Raw genomic sequence first — 7484 nt, 5'->3', positions numbered from 1 at the left:
CGTTGTCTTGATGCGCCCAGCCTTGCTTGGTTTCCCTCTTCGAGCGCTACGTTGCACCCTTTTAGCGCTGGCCTTGCTCCCTTGTTTCCAAGCCAAGCTCCACAAAAAAGTGAGAGAAAGTGAGCGTAGTGTTCACATTTTAGAGCGCTACCTCCTTGGCTTGATTCATCACCCAGGTTTCCTCTTGGTGCGCTACGCTTTATTTTCTAAGGTCCAAAGCGTGCTCAAACTTCAAAAGTGTGCCAAAAATTCCTCTTTCCACCATTTATTCACCTACAAGCAACCAACCAACTAATCAAAGTCCCACCAAAATCACTGGATCTTTGCATCATTTATAAAATCAATTAATTTTAGCATAAAACCTATGATTTTGTGTAAAATAAATGATGTTTGATTGATTCAACAAAATCATGAAAATCCACTCCAATTATTTACTTATGGTGCAAGAAAGTGCATAAAACTTAATGAAACTAATGAAAAATACTTGTAAAACTAGCATAAGATGACTTGTCATCACAACACCAAACGTAAATCTTGCTTGTCCCCAAGCAAGCACTAAACATTGAGAAGAAATAAAATAAAGCAGAGAAGCATACATGTCCTTATTTAGCAGATTATAGAATTAAGACTATGGGGTTTTTTGCAGATAAAAATGCAGCTAAATTATTCTTTGCTGATAGACAAGAAATGCCTTTTTGATGATTCACTAGAGTTGCTATCATAATGCCTTGCTCTTTGATTGATCGCCTTTTGATTTTCCTTTCTTTCTTTTGCTTAGAAAGCTTATTTCTCAATAATACTCAGTGTCAAGTGTTGCAGCAGCCTTTTGGCTAAATTTTTGCTCAACACTTCTTCACTACAGATATTTGGCTCACAAATCCTCTTAGGAACATTGATATCCAACATCTCTTTGGATCACTAAATGCTTTGTAGCTAGGTTGCTTAATGATTGGACTTTTGTGTGGTTTAGAATTTCACAAATGAAGTCTCATTGCAAGTATAGTTTCTAAACCAAGCAATAATCCTTTCATACAAAAATTTGTTTGTCACAAGTAACAAACCCCTAAAATTAATAACCGAAGTATTCGAACCTCGGGTTGTTCTCCCTAGGAATTGCAATAAAGTGTTCTTGTTATTGGTTATGAGTTATGTTTTGGGGTTTTTGGAATAAGAGACATGAAATGTAAATGGCAATGAAAATAAACTAACAACTAAAAAGGTCTTGGCAAAGGTTAGTGGTCAAGGATCTCCATCCTAATCACTAACCACAACATGAGAATTGGCATGGGTCAACCCCACTAAGTCATCCTCTAATTAATAAAAGAAAGTCAAATGAGCTATGTCAATCCAAGTCCATAAGTCCTAGTTCTCCACCAAATCAATTAGTGAGATCTAGAGTTAATGGCTCCCAATCGTCAATTACTTGGACATTAGTAACTCAAGAGTTCATAAGTTACCTTCCTAAGCCAAGAGCACTAAAATTCTACTCTAAAATCCTTCCAAGCATTTCATCAAACACTTGGAAGGCATAAAAGGAAAACATAGTAAAATTGCAAGGAAAGTAAATCTACACTACTCAATTGCAAGGAATTAAACAACAACAAATCAAATGAACAATAAAGGAACATGAATCATAAATTGCATTAAAGAGAAATAGAAGAAACAAAAGTGCATGAACATAAAAGTAGAGAATTACAAGGATTAAATGCTAAATTAGAGAGAGGAGATGTAAAAGAAGAAGAAATTGCAAAGGAAAAGTAAATCTAAGCATGAAATTAACCTAGATCTAAGAGATCCTAATCTAGATATAACCTAATCCTAATCCTAGAGAGAAGAGAGAGCTTCTCTCTCTAAAACTAACTCTAAACTAATTCTAATGAATGTGAATGAGTGAAAAAATGAATCCCCCTTCGATCTTTAGTCCTTTAAAGCACTTTGGCGCCAAAATTAGTTGAAAACTGGGCCCTACAGCTTCTCAGAAATCGTTGGGCACATTTTCTATTTAAAAATCACGTGCACCCACCAACGCATGTACGTACAGCGTGCGTGCGCGTCCTTTGCCTTTTCGCGATCCACGCATGCGAGTACAGTGCACGTGCGCGTGGATGAAGATATCCAAATCCTTGGCTTTTTCATGTGTTCTCCACTTTGCATGCTTTCCTCTTCACGCCTTTTATTCATTCCTAGCCTTTTCAACCTGAAATCACTTTACAAACACATCAAGGCATCTAGTAAAATCAAAGGTGAATTAAATTTAACTAATTAAGGACCTAGAAAGCATGTTTTCACACTTAAGCACAAATTGGGAGACAATCATGAAACCATGCTATTTCATTGCATAAATGTGGGTAAAAGGTCATAAATGAAGCATAAGATAAACCCTACAAATAAGGTTTATCATTACTCTTGATGATGGACTTTCGATTGGTAATCTCGGATTAGTTAATCCAAGTTACCAAGTTTTAAAAGACTCCACAGAACCTAATTGTCCAAGTATATCCTAGTACAAAAAGCACCACAGACATATGTCCTAAGGTCCAAGCTATTGGTGTCTAGCCTTATTGTTTGTTTCTTTGCTAATTCTTGGCTTTTCTTTTCTTTTTCTTTCTCACTTTGCTTTATTTTCCAGGGAATTTCATTTATGAAAGGTTTTATAACAGCAACCAATTTCACACTACAAAGAACACTCTATTATGCAGCTTTTATTATTGAGCTATTCATTAAATCAAGCAAGCACCACCACTGAACTTCATTCTAATTCCTACCACATTGGACATTCACTTTCTATTTCAAACATTTTTTCTTTATTGATGCAAAAAATGGGAACAAGACACGAATTTAAGTAAGTGAATGACAACAAGCATTATGCAGATCCTAACAAGAACTCTATTGAATCATGAAAGTGTAAAACATGAAAGAATTGGAGGCATATCATGTTTCAGACAAGCATCTTCCTTATTTAATTAAAGACCATGAAAGGAACTTCACAACCTCTAGTTGTTGTGCTCTTGTCTCTTTCTGGATTCTCCTTTCTTCTTCCTCTTCTTGTGTGCTTCTTGAAGTTCTTCAACAGGGCATCTACGATCCCAAATTTGGTCTACTTGACCCGAGAGTCCAGCTTTCTCCAATCCATGCTGCATGTGTGCTATATTCTTATTGACTTGTGCTCTCTACTGCTCTATAAATTCTGGACATTGGGCAAATGGCTTGATCTCTTTGTTCAATGTTGGTATGCCATGGACTACATAGTCCAACTTTGCTTGTGTTTTCATATCATACTCCATTCTGTCCAAATTCCTATGCTCTCCAATAGTATGATATATATTCTTCCATTGATAGAGATTTTGGATATACTCCCCATACTTGGCCTGTCATAGGAACAATCCATTAACTGATTCTTGAACGTTTGCTGATTGTTCCTTTTGCCCCTCAAGAATTTTTGCTTGAAACTCCCTCTGTTGATCCAACATTTGAAGCTAGAAGTTTTCTTTCTTCTCCATCATTTGCTGATGCCAATGTAGTTGTTGCTCACGATCCTTCAAATATTTCTCTTGTTGCCTCAAGTATTGCTCCTGTTGTTGCTCCTGTGATCTCATGTACTATTAAGACATTTCTTCAATGGCTATTTGCATTTGGCTCAGATCTATTGCACTAGGAGCTTGTTCCCCCTCAGCTTGTGGTCTTCTCCTTCTTCCTTGAGCTCTCCTCTCTTGCTGATTGTCAATGTCATCAGTGACACCTTCCATGCTTTGCTTAGTGACTTATCTGCTTCCTTTTAGCTTCTCAGAATTTTTATCCTCAAAGAGTACTCCTGCCTTTTTGTACAGTGGTGGACGAAATTGTGATTGCCCTCTTTGTATTTGCATGAGATTTATTTAATGGCTCTTTGGCATATGTGATCACAACTACGTTCAACTTAACCAGCAAGTGTACTGGGTCATCCAAGTAATACCTTACGTGAGTAAGGGTCGATCCCACAGAGATTGTTGGTATGAAGCAAGCTATGGTCACCTTGTAAATCTCAGTTAGGCAGATTATTGGTTTAAATTTGATTAATGGAATAAATAGAAAATAAAAGGGATAGAAATACTTATGTAAATCAATAGTGAAAATTTCAGATAGGCGTATGGAGATGCTGTGCTCCTCTCGTATCTCTACTTTCTTATTACATTCATCCAATCCTTCTTACTCCTTTCCATGGCAAGCTGTATGTAGGGCATCACCGTTGTCAATGGCTACATCCCATCCTCTCAGTGAAAATGTTCCTATGCTCTGTCACAGCACGGCTAATCATCTGTCGGTTCTCAATCAGGTTGGAATAGAATCCCTTGATTCTTTTGCGCTTGTCATCACGCCCAGCCTTCAGGAGTTTGAAGCTCGTCACAGTCATTCAATCCCAGAATCCTACTCGGAATACCATAGACAAGGTTTAGACTTTCCGGATCCTCATGAATGCCGCCATCTATCTAGCTTATACCACGAAGATTCTGTTGGGGAATCTAAGAGATATGCGCCCGGTCTAAAGTAGAACGGAAGTGGTCGTCAGTCACGTACGTTCATAGGTGAGAATGATGATGAGTGTCACGGATCATCACATTCATCAAAGTTAAGTATAACGTATATCTTGGAATAAGAATAAAAGAGAATTGAATAGAAAGTAATAATAATTGTATTGAAACTTGAGGTACAGCAGAGCTCCACACCCTTAATCTATGGTGTGCAGAAACTCCACCGTTGAAAATACATAAGTGAAAGGTTCAAGCATGGCCGAATGGCCAGCCCTCTCCATGATCAAAAGACCAAATGATCAAGGACTAGAACAGTCAAAGATTAAACTGTCAAAAGATGTCTAAAACAATAGTAACTTATCCTATTTATACTAGACTAGCTACTAGGGTTTACATGAGTAAGTAATTGATGCATAAATCCACTTTCGGGGCCCACTTGGTGTATGCTTGGGCTGAACTTGATCTATCCACGAGCTGAGGCTTTTCTTGGAGTTGAACTCCAAGTTATAACATGTTTTCGGCGTTCAACTCCGGATCATGACGTTTTTCTGGCGTTTAACTCCAGACAGCAGCATGTACTTGGCGTTCAACGCCAAGTTACGTCGTCAATTTCCGAATAAAGTATGGACTATTATATATTGCTAGAAAGCTCTGGATGTCTACTTTCTAACGCCATTGAGAGCGCGCCAATTGGAGTTCTGTAGCACCAGGAAAGCCATTTCGAGTGCAGGGAGGTCAGATTCCAACAGCATCAGCAGTCCTTTTGTCAGCCTTTTTCAAAGTTTTGCTCAAGTCCCTCAATTTCAGCCAGAAATTACCTGAAATCACAGAAAAACACACAAACTCATAGTAAAGTCCAGAAATGTGAATTTAACATAAAAACTAATGAAAACATCCATAAAAGTAGCTTGAACTTACTAAAAACTACCTAAAAACAATGCCAAAAAGCGTATAAATTATCCGCTCATCATACAGCCTCAGAATAGTGCTTGGGTGACCAAGTTTACTTTTACTAGTATCCTCAGCTATTTCTTGAATACTATCTGCGATGAGCTGTGGGACATTGACTTCTCCTTCCCTAAGTATGCAATAGGTCAGAATTGCTCTCTTGATTGTGACCTCAGATGTATTTGCAGTAGGGAGGATGGATATTCTCACTGTCTCATACCAACCTTTGGCTTCAGGTATGAGATCCACTCTCTTCAAGTGGCTTGGATTTCCTTCTGAGTCTCTTTTCTAATCTTTGCCTTCAAAGCATATACCACTTAATATCTCATCAGGATCACTTTTACCCTGCATTCTGTCATCAAAGCTGGGTTCTCCATAGGTTATCACCCTTATCTGCAGTACTATAATAATGGATGATGGGCTAAAATCTACCTCAATCCCCCTAACATAACTTTTATAGGGAGGGTTGTCCTTGCTTAACCTCACAATATTTGCATAAAATTCCCTTATCATGACTGTACTGATGTCTGTGAGAGGTTCACACAAAAGTTTCCATCTCCTCTCTGCCTCTATTCTTCTCATGATGGGATATTCTTTATTTTTCAGTTTGAACCCCATCTCTAGAATGACCTTTTTTTATTCCATTAGCCTATAATACCTTAATTCATGGAATTGAGACTTAAATTTCTTGGTATCATAGTTTGGTGGTTCGGCTACTATCGATTCCTTTCCTTTCCTTCTTCTAGAACTTGATGAAGCCATGAATTAGGAAGGAAAGAAAGAAGAAGAGAAGATAGGCTTCGGTTAAGGCACGATTGTGAGGGAAGGAATAGAAGGTAAGGTATTGTGTGGTGTCTTTGGGTGAGAGAAGAACAATGTAGGTCTTATGGAGGATTTACACGAAGAAAGCAAAAGTGTGTGGGATGAATATATGAAGAGAACAATGGTTATGTGAGCTCAAGAAGTGATATTACCTATTTGTAGCCAAGGCATGAAACAAAGCAAAGAGTTGGAGGATTTATATGAAGAAAGCAAGGTGTGTGGCTTAAGGAATGTTGCTGCCAATATATAGAAGGGGAGGTATTGTTGGAGGGAAGCATTGGCTCGGTTATTTGGCAATGAAGGGTGAGGATTGAGCAAAATATTGTTGAGGATCCATGAAGTGGACGATGTGCATGTGGAGATGGTTGGAGACAAGGATTGCTTCTCCATTGGGTGCATGTGGTTCGGCCTCCAAAGTGCTAAACCATGCAGATTTTGTTCTCAAGAGAGCACACTTCCCTAGGCGCATGTGACTCCCTTTTTTCATCTTGTGATGACCGTGCATGCCCCTTTTGTCCTTTTCTTCAAATTTCAGCATTCCTATCATGTGAACCAACAAATAGTGAGCTTAAACTTTCAAATGTCATACGGCGGTGGTGTATTATATATATATATATATATATATATATATATATATATATATATATATATATATATATATATATATATATATAAAGAAAATGTTGCTATGTGTTCCTTATGTGTGAATAACCAACCGTGCCTCTTAGAGATTAAACAAAATTTTGGTGAACACCAAACTTGTTTTCTTCTAAGTGACTTATATGAAATCTAATGAATATCTATCATAATTAGTATATTCATTATAAGGAACACTTTATTTGTTACCATGATACCATAAACTCATAAAATAATGCAATGTATGGTTTATCTATTCATGAATTTGAGCCTTTGAGTGAAAAATTGACTTTCTTGAAATTCATAGCATATACAGACACCAAACTTAAGGTTTGGCTATATACTTATACAGAAAGAATGAGTATATATCCTAGAATGGTTCTATGATCAATCATGCTTGAAAATCTATTTTAAAGTGCCTTTAGGCACACCAAACTTAGGAGTCAAACATATGCTCTAAAATGATATGTGCAATTATTAAATTCACTCATGAGAGCTCAAATTCATGCTAGAAAAATCATTATTTATTGAAATTAAAATAACAGTAAGAACATTAAATCACGGGCTACC

This window comes from Arachis hypogaea, chromosome 2, assembly GCF_003086295.3.
Source record: "Arachis hypogaea cultivar Tifrunner chromosome 2, arahy.Tifrunner.gnm2.J5K5, whole genome shotgun sequence".
Lineage (NCBI taxonomy): Eukaryota > Viridiplantae > Streptophyta > Magnoliopsida > Fabales > Fabaceae > Arachis > Arachis hypogaea.
The sequence above is the reverse complement of the archived record's forward strand: the minus strand, read 5'-3'. Positions refer to the sequence as shown.